The 14,489-nt window shown below is 34.1% G+C and overlaps 1 long non-coding RNA gene across 1 annotated transcript; it reads right to left on the bottom strand.

The window, feature by feature from the left end:
• Positions 1 to 1,919: 1,919 nt before the first annotated feature.
• On the bottom strand, positions 1,920 to 7,977 carry LOC143895360 (uncharacterized). The gene is made up of 2 exons (XR_013256292.1): positions 7,565 to 7,977; positions 1,920 to 2,263 (listed from the first exon to the last, which is right to left on the bottom strand). It is a non-coding gene; the product is annotated as an uncharacterized LOC143895360 (long non-coding RNA).
• Between the last annotated feature and the right edge of the window lie 6,512 nt (positions 7,978 to 14,489).

Genomic DNA, 14,489 nt, shown 5'->3' with positions numbered 1-14,489 from the left:
CCCTCAATACAATGGTCAGGTGGAACGAATTAATCGCGTAGTGATTCCTATGTTGGGCAAGCTTGTAAATAAAGAGGAAGATCAACTTTGGTATAACGTGTTACCGCAGATCGAACACGCTTTAAACAACACGATAAGCAAAAGTACAAATGAAACACCCAGCCAATTGCTTTTTGGAATCGACCAACGTGGCACAGTAGATGACCTGATCAAGGAATACTTGAATTCGAGCGTAAATGTTAAAGATAGAGATCTAATAGATATTAGAGCAAGGTCTTTTGAAAAGATAGCGTCTTCTCAGGAATATAATAAAAAATACTTTGATAAAAAACACAAGAAACCGACTGTATATAAAGAGGGCGAATATGTATTACTGCGTAATTTTGATAGTACTGCCGGTACTTCTAAGAAGCTCGTTCCTCAATACAAAGGGCCATATGTTGTTGCGAAAGAATTGCGAAATGACCGATACTTAGTTTCCGATATCTCAGGATTTCAAAACACCCAAAAAAAGTATCAAGGCGTTTGGGAAGCCAAAAACATGCGACCCTATGTTAAGTAGACCATTAGGGATAAATAGCTTGTAAGACGTCACACTATGTTTAATAATTATTGTTGTATGCGTTATCCTTTCAATGAATAAATCGAGGACGATTCTGAGTCAGGATTGCCGAAACTGTAGGAACTATAGTATAATGCGGCATAGCAACTCGATCGTCCTTCGGTCGCGTAAATATTTTCGTGCCCGCTTCGCGACAAGAGCGTTAGTTTTATGTTCGACGTTATTTTGTTAAAAAGCAGCGCGTCCCGGCAACGGGAAAACAGGCTCAGTCCTGCAACGACCGCCGAAAGAGCCAGTCTCTCTCGTTTTTCACGATTCTGTATTCAGTAATAAATCCTGACTAATATAATACATTTTAACGAGTGGCTTCCTCCCCTTACACATGCAATACGTTTAATAATATTTTTTTTGTTTTGGAAGACTGTCTGTTTGAATAATTTGTACAATAATGTATGAAAGCTGTCCCAAAGTTATTCATATTAATAATAATACTGTCTAATAAATGTGTCAAGAAATTGATTCCAAAAGTTTTTCAGATTGCATCATCTGGAAATAATGTTGAGGAATTTTTATTTCCGTTTCTTTTTGTATTTGCTTGTGTCACGTATATGTTTATAGCCAACTATATCGGGCAGATTATATCGGATCATAATAATCACGTATTTTATACTGCGTAAGAAATATTTCATAAAATAGAATATGTGAAAATTCATCTTTTAAGAGTTGTTTTATCAAAATAAAAATAAATTAATATTACTGTAAAATAAGTTGACGTAAACACGAACTTAACTAACAGAGATCTGTCTCAATTTGTCATTCATTATGCATATACAATTTTATAGGTACAATGTGCAGTGGTATAGAGCTCCAATACACATACAGAAAATGATATTGTTCTTGTTACAAAAACAAACCAAGGAGTTTACTTTGAGTGTTGGTAAATTATTTCATGCATCTATGGAATGTTTTGCTACGGTAAGATGATATAAAATATCTCAAAAGAGTATAATCATATTAAAAATAAATGCTATTAAAAGAAACATTTTTAATTATAGCTGGTTAAGACTTCGGTATCTTACTTTACCGTTATATATGCTACACGATAACGAAGCAAGTATGAATTTAATAACAGCATGGTGGTGAGAATATAATTCATGCTTAGTATCAATGGTATTCATGCTTAGAAAATAAAAATATTAATTTTTGTTAAAAATGCGCAGATATTTATGTAAAATTGTTAATAAAGATATAAAAGATAAAAATTATACAAATCAAGGTATTATTACATCAAGTGTTTGCGATGCATTGAAATCGTTTATTTTTAAAGTGTACGTTGAATAAAAAAATAACAAAAAAGTATATATATTTCTTTTACTTTGCTTCCAAATACGAGTTTTATGCGCAATTTTTTATTAAACATTAGCTATTTATACTCTTATATATTTTATTTGGTGTCAACAATTACATATAAATATGTTAGAATTATCGATAATAAATATGTGTATAGTAAAAAACAAAAAAAGAACAAGAATATGACTAGTAGTAGATGATACAGAAAACCAGATAGAAATGACATTTCGGTACTTAATATTGGTTAAAAAAGTTTTCGCCATTTTTAAATTATAACTTGAAGTTGGAGAATATGTCTGTTAGAGAGCAAGTGTATCCTATGAGTGCGCGTACTGGAATGAAGTTTCGGCGCTGAAAAGAAAAAAATGCGCTTGCGTGAATTTTCTGTGAATAGATCAATTTCATGGGAAAGACACATCCGTCAAATTTGCTTTCAGCGGTAACTCGGTCGCGGATATATTCGTTCTTATAAGAAATTGATTCAACTGTGCGTGTTCTAACGGACTGGTACAAGTCGTACATACAAATGTTACGTTATGGTAAATTAGATTATTTGTATTGAAATATGTGCCAGAAAATAAAATATATGGAATATTTAATCGATTACTTTCCAAAAGGAGGGGTTTCTGCCTAAGAAAGTGTAAGTAAAAAAGATAGTAGGTATAGTAAAAAAAATAGTATTTTTTGTAGATTTTGACCTCCTAAATATGGAAAAACTAATGTAATATTAAAAAGTTTGTGTATCGGGAACATCTTGAAAATCGAAAAGAATATGATGTGTGACAAATTCGGTTGATGTATAGAGCTATTACAAAACGCATCCCATCAGTTTGGGGAGGAGAAGCGGGAGAAGTGTTTTGAGTATGTGTAAAGGAAAATGTAAACAATTGTGTGTGAAATATAGGAATGCGTTTTGTGATCAAGAGACACGGTAGTGTCTCGCGCCAAGTACACGCGGAGCGAGACCGACCGTGACTCATTTACGCGACGCGACGGGTTGCGAGTACCCGAGATGTTGAGATCTCGATAACGAGTGAACGGATCAAGTTCTAAGTAAGCTTGATCGATAGCTTGGGGTCCAATTAGGGGGGGGTTTCTCTCATAATATTCCGCTACGTGCCCTACGAGCGGAGATATTGCGACGCAAAGTCCAAATGCGAAAATTTATTTTTAAGATACGTCGTCTACGTCGACCGCTTTTCTTTATAACATACATGTAACAAACAGAGAACGTCACTTTCACTTTTTCGACACTGGCGGCTAGCGGCGTTAGTGTCGCAGTGCAGTGCAGTGCAGACAGTGCGTTCGTTTAGAGCGCTATCCTGTCAGTCAGTTCATCATCTGATCAGTTAACCTATCTCGATCGATCGAGAGACACGGTAGTACGCGCGGAGCGAGACCGATCGTGTGACTCTTTATTACGCGTCGCGAAGTAAGGTGCGACAACGCGCGCATACGCGCGTACGCGAAACGGCAGTAACACCGTAATCGTGCCGGCGATATACTGAATTGAATTGCTTCGTGCTTATCTAAAGATTTCGTATCCCTACATTGGGTGCGTTCAGCCGATACTCCGCTAGCCTAGCAATCGTGAGTAGTCGCTCGTTTTCGCTCGTTTCCTCTCCTTTGACCCAATGGATTAAAAGGAGAGGAAACGAGCGACTGCTCACGATTGCTAGGCTAGCGGAGTATCGGCTGAACGCACCCATCGTGTTACTATCGCTGCCGGAAAAGAAGGTTCTCTACGCTTGGCAGAAAGTGACGACTGACACGTTCGATCCCGACTTTGTTGATCGCAGAAGAGCTCAACTCGAGGTACGTTTCCGATTTGCAATTAAAAAATTTTGTGCGATGAATGTTGTATGAATTATAACCTCAAATAAAGTTGTGCACGTTGCTGAAAGATATATATATATATCTTGATATATAGGCTACGGTCAACGTGATACAAATGCTCTGGAGCGTTCTTCTTCTCCTTCTTTCTTCATTGAAAGAAAAGAGAAGAGGAATGCTTCGAAGCATTTGTAGTGTCACGTTGACCGTAGCCATAATATCATATTAATACATTATTTTATTTTTTAGGTCAAGGATTGCCATTTAAAGCTGGTACGTTTGATGGGGCTGTCAGTATTTCTGCGCTTGTGGTTGTGCTATGCAAGCAAAACTTTGCACAATCCTACAAGACGTTTATATCGTTTCTTATCAACGTTGTATGCATGTCTGTCAAGAAGCGCAAGAGCAGTGTTACAATTCTATCCAGAGAACGGTGAACAGGTTGTTGATATTATATATATCTTGATATATAGGCTACGGTCAACGTGATGCAAATGCTCTGGAGGTTCTTCTTCTTCTTCTTTCTTTATTGAAAGAAAAGAGAAGAGGAATGCTTCGAAGCATTTGTAGTGTCACGTTGATCGTAGCCATAATATCATATTGATATATTATTTTATTTTTAGACGTAGCTGTTGATCCGTACAAAATTACCTTTAAAAAAAAAGGTAAAAAAGAGCGCCAAGTACACGCATAATAGTGTATATGTATTATGTTGTTACCCTGTTATGTTGTTACCTCGAAAAAAAACAAAGTGGTAGTATTATACCTCCAAATAGCTTTATCCTGTACATACTGTTTATACAATGCGTAATATACTACAAAAAGGCGTGATATCCGCACAAAATTACCTTTTTTAAAAAAAGGTAAAAAAAGGCGCCAAGTACACGTATAGTAGTGTATATGTTGTTACCTAAAAAAAAAAGAAAGTGGTAGTATTATACCTCGAAAAAACCTAAGTAACAAGTGGTAGATCTTTATATCTCGAAAAATCTCGAAAAAATCTAAGCAGTAGTATCTTTATTTCCGAAAAATTATAACCCAAGTGATACACGTCACAAAATTATGTCACCTTATCAAAAAGAAGAGTCGCGCTTCAAGTGATCTATTACAATTACAAAAAAGAAATGATATCTCTTTAAGTTAGAGCGCCAATTACAGAGAGAACATGTATATTGCCTCAAAAAATAATTGTTGCACTACATTGAAAAATCTTTACATTGTGTCAATTAGAAAAGAATGTATAATAACAATTTTATAAGATTAAAAAATTTTATTTAAATTTAACAAGGGAATACAAGATATTTAAATACAAAGTTATTTACATGTGTATTTTTTAATGGCCACAAAGAATTACAGAAGTAACAGTACAAAATAAAAATATTTTATTAAAATACATAAATTTTTCTTGTAAAAAAACTTGGCGCTGCTAGACCTTTTAAATAAATAAGGACAACAATAAATAAAAATAATTCAGAGAAGAATACAATGGGAGTAATATTAAATGATTATCAGCGTGGATGTGGGAGTGAGTGATATGGGTGTGCGTGACTACGCGGACGGCGGATAATGCGGCTTATAATTAAGTATAGAATAAGTTTATTTATTTATTTAAAATTTCGAGGTCTAGCAGCGCCAAGTTTTTTTACAAGAAAAATTTATGTATTTTAATAAAATATTTGTATTTTGTGACCTGTTACCTCTGTAATTCTTTGTGACCATTAAAAAATACACATGTAAACTTTGTATTTAAATATCTTGTATTCCCTTGTTAAATTTAAATAAAATTTTTTAATCTTAAAAAATTGTTATCATACATTTTTTTCTAATTGACACAATGTAAAGATTTTTCAAAGTAGAGCAACTATTACTTTTGAGGCAATATACGTGTTCTCTCTGTGTAATTGGCGCTCTAATTTAAAAAGATATTATTTCTTTTTTGTAATTGTAATAGATCACTTGAGCGCGACTCTTCTTTTTGATAAGGTAACATAATTTTGTGACGTGTATCACTTGGGTTATAATTTTTCGGAAATAAAGATACTACTGCTTAGATTTTTTCGAGATTTTTCGAGATATAAAGATCTACCACTTGTTACTTAGGTTTTTTCGAGGTATAATACTACCACTTTCTTTTTTTTTTTTAAATAACAACATATACACTACTATACGTGTACTTGGCGCCTTTTTTTACCTTTTTTTAAAAAAAGAAATTTTGTGCGGATACGAATTTACGAAAACAAAGTTTCCTCTATGAGAAAGCAAAACAATGTTAATCTTTACTTTCAATATAGAATGATATAAAATAAACTTTCATATATATATATATATATATATATATATATATATATAATTGTAAAGTTACAAACAAATATCTTACGCGGTAACATGTATATGATTATTATGATTTATTATATCCTGTCCGATATAATTGGCTACGAACAAATAAAAAACACTGCAAACTGAAAATACAAAAGGCAGCAAAATTTCCTTAGCATTTTCTGCGGACGACATTACCTGAAATATCTAAGATACGAAATATCTAAGATCGTAGTTATACTCCGTTTATCTATATACACTGTGTATCAAACTATCCGCCCTACCCGTAAACGCAAGGTGACAGGAAGTTGGAGAGAAATGTTAAGCGCCAATCTTATCCAAAAAATCGAATGAGGGTATTTCCGTTTTCCGGAACTGATCGGAAATAGTGGCAACTGGAGTCGACTTTGAAATCTTAAATGAGAACATGTCGTGTAGGGTATCGTTGGATAGAGCTTCAAAACAGAATTATTTTTATTTGAACATAATCACAGTATCTCCAACCGTTGAGGAGAAACGATTGGAAAATCGAAAGGTGATGATGTCGAAATAATAATACAAAGTTTCGTGTCTGAAAAAAGAAACATCTTTTATTGGACCCTACATGTGGTCAACCCTATACATATGTTCCCATTTGAGATTTCAAAATTGACTCTTAGTTGCTACTTATACTTTCGGTTAGTTCCGGAAAACGGAAATACTTTTATTCAATTCTTCGGATAGGATTTGAGGCTTAACATTTCTGTCCAATTTCCTAATGTCACTTCACATTTACGGAAAATTCGGGTGGGACGTGTGGTGTGATACACCCTGTATATGTTCTAACCTTTATTCTGCTGTACATGTTAGTAAATTAATTTTAACCCTTTCGGTACGGAGAGTAACTACAGTCACTGTTCATTATACTGCTCGCTGCGGCCGAGCAGTGACTAGTCCATTGTCCACATGCTCATTGCGGCCGAGCAATTTGAAATGTTAACTTGAATTGTTACTGTTAACAAATTTTTTAAATGTTTTTGTTATTGAGTTTTATTACATATAATAATTGAACGCGTTAAACGTGTGCTTAGCTCTCTCGGCCGACTCGCGTATATCGGTGGTTCGACACTTCGGCCACTGAAGAGCCGTTCGCATCCCGGTCGCTCCGTAGCAAAAGGATTAAAGAGCAAAAATAAAAATTGATATAATAAAACAAAACAATTATACGCATAATTTTTTAATCAGTATACGTTAGTAACAGATTACATACTCTTAACATAAAATTGTAAATCAAGAAATAATAAATCATCCATAAATCATTATTTTTGGACGATATTCAAGACTTACTCGAAAGAGACAGAGACTTAAAAAAATTACTCCGATTGTTATTAAACAAAACAACATTGCCTCAAATTTAGATACAATTAGTTCGGATAATCTTCAAACACAAATAAATGTTAAATATTATACGCGTTTTATATTCACATATACATATCTACATAAATACATATATTACACAAATACCAATCTCATTGCTTGCCGATGAATATCTACGGCATCAGTTATCCCTTTAAGTATCAAATCCTCGTTCTTTGAAGTAATATTTTGTAGTATATTGATCTTCATTGCACGTTCACGAGAGGAAACGAGCGAAAACGAGCGACTGCTCACGATTGCTTGGCTAGCGGAGTATCGGCTGAACGCACCCATTCAGATTTAAAGTTATTAATACACCTAGACACCAAAAACTATGAAGCGCACTATGTGGACCTCGTCATCGGCAACCTGGAACACGTAGACATTGAATTCGAGGTATTATTACACCTAGACACCGAAAACTACGGAGCGCGCTATCTGGACGTCGTCATCGGCAACCTGGGACACGTAGACATCGAATTCAAGGTATTAATACACTTAGACACCGAAAACTACGAAGCGCATTATCTGGACGTCGTAATCGGCGACCTGGGACACGTAGACATCGAATTCAAGCTGTGAGAACTGTTGACGCTACTTACACAATGCTGCCAATATTGTGGGATAAAAATCACCAGCTCCGGAATTAAAATTATGTCGCGACATCATAAAAATTGAGACATCATAAAAATTGAGACATCATAAAAATTGAGACATCATAAAAATTGAGACATAAAAATTCAGACATCATAAAAGTTCAGACATCATAAAAATTCGGACATCATAAAAATTGAGACATAAAAATTCAGACATCATAAAAGTTCAGACATCATAAAAATTTGGACATCATAAAAATTGAGACATCATAAAAATTGAATGAATTAAAATTATGTCGAGATGTCATAAAAATTGAGAGAAACATCATAAAAATTGAATAAATTAAAATTATGTCGAGACATCATAAAAATTGTATGAATTAAAATTATGTCGACACATAAAAATTCGGAATTATTTTTACGTAGCGACATAATTTTAATTTATTCAATTTTTATGATGTCGACATAATTTTAATTCATACAATTTTTATGATGTCTCGAAATAATTTTAATTCATCTAATTTTTATGATGTCCAGACATAATTTTAATTGGTGAAATTAAAATTATGTTAGGACATAAAAATAATTTCGAATTTTTATTATGTCCCGACATAATTTTAATTTATGCAATTTTTATTATGTTTGACATAAATTTAATTCATTAGTAAAAATCGCTATTTTTTTCAAGACAATTATTTTTTGAAACTTTTATATTGTATAGATTATTATTTATGCTATTGAAAAGTAAAACGGTGTGCCATGCAATTTTTATTATGTATATCAAATTTTAATTCGATAAATTAAAATTATGTCGTGACATCATAAAAATTGGTTGAATTAAAATTATATCGACACGTAAAAATAATTCCGAATTTTTATGATGTCTTGACATAATTTTAATTATTCAATAAGGATTATTCGCCAGTGATGAAATATAATTCGGTATAGTTAAACGGCCTGACTGGCAAGTTTTATTAGTATATCACAACGACGTTTCGACCAATAATTTGAGTCCTTTTCAAGTTATTTTAACAATGCTAGAATACGAGAATGAAAGAATATATAAGAAATTTAAAAAACAACATTACTCGTTGAACGGATTTACGATAATAACGGTAAATAGGACTTACATGGATCATTGTGCGTCAATTATATAAAATTCGTGGCGGGTCGGAAAAATACGACGGTCTCATGTGAAGGCCGAAAAACTAATGATACATTATCGCATAATACAGTAAACATAGAAGGAGAACTTAAAGTGATACATTATCGCAAAATACAGTAAACATAGAAGGAGAACTTAAAGTGAAGAAATTATTCGATCATAGACCAATGGTAGGTTTTCAGTGTCTTTCTGTGAGTTGATTGCCCCTTTATGTTTTTTAATAAATAGCATTTCAGAAATTTCACGTTTTTTTAAATTTTGTTCTTTGTGTAAGATTGTAACATCCTGCCATTTGAAATTATGGTCGCAATCTGTTCTATGCTTACTGACGACCGAATGTTGGTTGGGAGGTTTTTTTATGTCTGCGCGATGCTTTTTCATACGCGTTTCTAAATGTCGCTTTGTTTGTCCGATATAGCATGCATTGCAATCAGAACAATCGAGTTTATAGACGACATCAGTGCATCTCCCGATCTCCAATTTATCCTTCCCTTTCCTGATTAGTGTATCCATTTTCTTAGGGACCGTATACAAGGTGTTCAAACCGTAATTTTTGAACGTACGGCGTAATCCCTCACTAAAAGTTTTTACGTAGAGGATGGGAACATAATTTTTCAGATCAAGAGTAAATGCATTGTCCTCGTTGTTAGCGCTATCCTCATTATTCGATCGTTTGTTAATTTCTGAGATTCTTCTTTGAATGTGTTTGTTCACGCGTGTTTGTAGAAACGCGTATAAAAGAGCATCGCGCAGACATCAAAAAACCTCCCAACCAACATTCGGTCGTCAGTAAGCATAGAACAGATTGCGACCATAATTTCAAATGGCAGGATGTTACAATCTTACACAAAGAACAAAATTTAAAAAAACGTGAAATTTCTGAAATGCTATTTATTAAAAAACATAAAGGGGCAATCAACTCACAGAAAGACACTGAAAACCTACCATTGGTCTATGATCGAATAATTTCTTCATTTTAAGTTCTCCTTCTATGTTTACTGTATTTTGCGATAATGTATCACTTTAAGTTCTCCTTCTATGTTTACTGTATTATGCGATAATGTATCATTAGTTTTTCGGCCTTCACATGAGACCGTCGTATTTTTCCGACCCGCCACGAATTTTATATAATTGACGCACAATGATCCATGTAAGTCCTATTTACCGTTATTATCGTAAATCCGTTCAACGAGTAATGTTGTTTTTTAAATTTCTTATATATTCTTTCATTCTCGTATTCTAGCATTGTTAAAATAACTTGAAAAGGACCCAAATTAGTGGTCGAAACGTCGTTGTGATATACTAGTAAAACTTGCCAGTCAGGCCGTTTAACTATACCGAATTATAATTTTAATTCATTGTAATTTTTCTTAAGACTATTATTTTTTTATCTTTTATATTGAATGGAATATTTATTATGCTATTAAAAAGTAAAACGGCTTGCCGTACAATTTTTATTATGTTCCGATATAATTTTAATTGGATGAATTACTATGATGTCGGTACATAATAAAAATTCGGAATTATTTTTATGTCCCGACATAATTTTAATTCGTCCAATTTTTATTATGTTCGACATAATTTTAAATCATTAGTAAGAATCGCTATTTTTCTTAGAACAATTATTTTTGGAAACTTTTATATTGTGTAGAATATTATTGATGCCATTAAAAAGTAAAACGGCGTGCCATACTCTTCTCTCTCTCTCTCTCTCTCTCTCTCTCTCTCTCTCTCTCTCTCTCTTCGGTTTATCTTCAGTTTGATAAGGGACGAACATATTACTCTTTATCGTCATCGACTCAGGTGGCTGACTGTGAGAAATAGACGTCTATACTTCCTCGGTATTGAGATGTTCAAAATATCTAATGGTATGTCCCCTAGCTATCTCTCTGAGATCTTTGTCAAGGCCGATCTCTCGATGAGGCGATCTTCACGTCTGGCGCTTCCTCACACCTTCCAAATTCCTATCCATAGAACTGAGACTTATCACAGGTCCTTCCACCTTGCGGGCATTTACTTATGGAATTCGCTACCTGTTGAAGTAGTGTTGTTGTCGTCCATCAATGAATTCAAGCAAAAGCTCTATGACTACCTTTTTTCACTTGAACTGGGTTCCGTCTGAGGTTCTGCAGGGGGCCTTACCGCTGGGTGAGACGTGGCGTGAGTGCGTGATCATGTTGCGTCACGTATGCTGAGTGTGTTCTAGTCTTTGTAAATAAATTGTTGCTGCGTCAAAATCTACACTAGTGCCAAGTGGCGATGTCATAATTCCGTTTTCAGTTCTTATTCAGTTTGAGAGAGCTCAACGACCGAACTCCGTTGACTCACTAATCTCAGCAATACTTCACACAACATTTCACACAACTTATACCTATTCAACGAAATTTAGTTGTGTGATGTATTGCCATCACATCAACTATGTACATTCAGGCACGTTTCATTTGTTCATTTGGTTTTATAATGATGAGGCGGTGGCCGAGTGTAAATGATTTATTATTATTTTTTGCTTTTTACACATCATTATCTTCATCGTTTCCACTTCTGCTCGCCGCTTCATTACAGTTATCACGCCGTGTCTTTTCTCTTAGTTCTTACTTATTCTAATTTTGTCTTTTGTATTTTGCTCTTGCCTATTACATATTTTCTTGTATTATTCATTATCGCCTAAAGTCTTGACTATGGCGAAATAAAGAATCAATCAATCAATCAATCTCTCTCTCTCTCTCTCTCTCTCTCTCTCTCTCTCTCTCTCTCTCTCTCTCTCTCTCTCTCTCTCTCTCTCTCTCTCTCTCTCTCTCTCTCTCTCTCCACACTCTTTTGCAAAACCCGGTATTTTAGTTATTAAATTAGTTATTTAAGCATTATTCATATAAAGAACGTTAAATTTATTTACTTATTTTTTTTTTAAAAATGTAATAAAATAAAGAACAGAATTCATAAAGTTGTTTGAAAGACGAAACTTGCACTTCCCTTTATTTTCCCAAATAAAAAAAATTTCAGAATTGCTTATTTTCTAAATAAAAATTAAACGAAAACAAGCGCTTTATTTGTCTTTTAAATTAAATATTTTGGGGTATTTAGTATAAAAAAAAAGTCTGAATTTTGTTTCTTTTTAAAACAATGATATTAAAAAAACCCATTCTATAAAAATTTTAAATTGCAAAAAATTCTTCATTTTTTGTCGTGTATTTACCACAACTTAAATTTCATTTTTATTTTCTTACCTATTTCTTATTTTTTTTTTTTTTTCTAATTATAGAATTTGGCAGTTATACCTCATTTAGAAATTTATTTAAGTTATCGAAAAGTTCTTTTTGAAACAGCGATTGCTATTAAAAGTGCTCTTTAATTTTAAAAAGGGGTATGATATATAGATTATTTTTTATCAAAAAAAAAATTTGACTGGGTTTTTTAATAGTATATCGAAAATAATTTTAGATCCTTGGCTAGTTTATCAGTGTCCAGCATTTTAATGGAAAAACCCCTTTTTAAATTTTTATAATAAAATTTTATCTTTTTGGGAAATTTTTTTGCGTAAAATTCCCAAAAGATCCTGGGGCTACTTATAAAACCCAAGTTAATAAAGATTTTTTTTAAAAAATATAAATTCAAAAAATTGATTAAATTAATATCTGATAATACATACTTTTCAGATTGAATTCAATTAATATGAAAAAACTCCCTACTCCCTGCTACTTCAACACCTGCCAAAATACTCTATTGTGTTTAATCCCTTCCTATTGTCAACATAAGGGAAAAATGGCAAAAAAAGATTTCTTTTTGCGAGATGAAATTTTTTTTCGTGAAAAAAATGTATAAAAGTCTTTTTTTGTTAATTTACCCCAAGCATATTTCCCTTTCCAGGACACTCTAAAACTGTCAATTAGTACTCAGCACTTTGAATTTTTAAAAAAGCAAAACCTTAATTTCTATGCATTTCCCCTTCCCTTTATTTATTTACATGAAATTAAAAGAATTTTATTATTTATTATTGAAAAAAATAAAAATTTTTGGGAAAAGAAGGAAGCTTTAGTAAAAGATTTTAAAATTTTACTTTTAATTTTTTTTTTTAAACTTCCTTCTTTTTTCTCCAAATTTTTATTTTTTTTTTTAATATAAATATATATTATAATATAATATATAATATATATAAAACGTGAATCCTTTTTAAATTTTTTACTATTAATTTCAAACCTAATTTCCCATATTTTTTATAAAAACTTTTAAAAAATTAAAAAAAAAATTTATTTTTTTTTGTTTGACAAAATTTTTTTAAAATTTTTTGATTTTAGTACCCAAAAATTTAAATTGTTACGTCCCCACTTTAGAAATTATGCGAAGGCCCGATTAGCCCTATATACATTCCCCCAAAATAGACCGTACCCTCTTTCGGTGATTATTTCTGTGGTCACTAAGAAAAAACGTCTTATAATAGGACCCTGTATTTGCCGAAAAAAATTTTATTTACACGTGTATGATACGTTTTTATTTTGCCCGATTGAAAACCTATTTTTGGNTTAATCCCTTTCCGGGGGATTTTTTTTTTGGATTCGGGGGGAAAAAAAAGGGGGTGATTTTAAAAATCGTATTAAACCCCCCGGGGTTCCCTTTTTGGGGCGCCCGGAGGTCATGGGGGTTTTTAGGGAGCACGGGGTCCAAAAAACCAATATACTCCTGTACTTGATCTTATCCCCCCGGTGGATGCGTCATCGGGTTTTTTTTTGAAGTCAACCGAAAAAAACCGGGTGCCCCGGTGTTTTTCGTACGCCTTTAAAAAAAAAAGTTCCCCGTTTGGGGCCACGAAAAACCCCTTTTTAACGAGATCAATTTTTTTTGGAGGGGTTTAAACGCCGTACGCTAGTCCACGATGGACAGGCGCCCAAAACACTGCGAAAAAATTCGATCAGGGGCCCCCAATTTGATTTTAAAACTTTTTGGGGAGGAAGGGGGGGGCCGGGTTTTTCCCCCGGGGAGGGGGGAGCGGGGGGGGGGGGGGGGGGGGACCCGGCGGGGGGGCCGCGGGGGAGGGGGAAAACCGCGTTTTTTCGGCGGGGGGGGGGGGGGGGGGGGGGGGACCGCTTTTTTCGGCGGCGGGGGGGGGAAAGGGGGAAGGGGGGAACCCCCCCTTTTTTTCAGGGTCGCGGGGGGGGGGAAAAGGGGGAACCGTTTTTTCGCCGCGTCATTTTTTCCCGGGCCCCCCGCGGGGCGCCCCCCGCTTTTCCCCCCGCGCCGCGGGGGAGGGGGGACCGTTTTTTCGCCGCGCCGCGGAGGT

Source organism: Temnothorax americanus, unplaced genomic scaffold (assembly GCF_048541705.1).
Source record: "Temnothorax americanus isolate GAGA-0224 unplaced genomic scaffold, ASM4854170v1 Scaffold154, whole genome shotgun sequence".
NCBI lineage: Eukaryota > Metazoa > Arthropoda > Insecta > Hymenoptera > Formicidae > Temnothorax > Temnothorax americanus.
The sequence above is the reverse complement of the archived record's forward strand: the minus strand, read 5'-3'. Positions and strand labels throughout refer to the sequence as shown.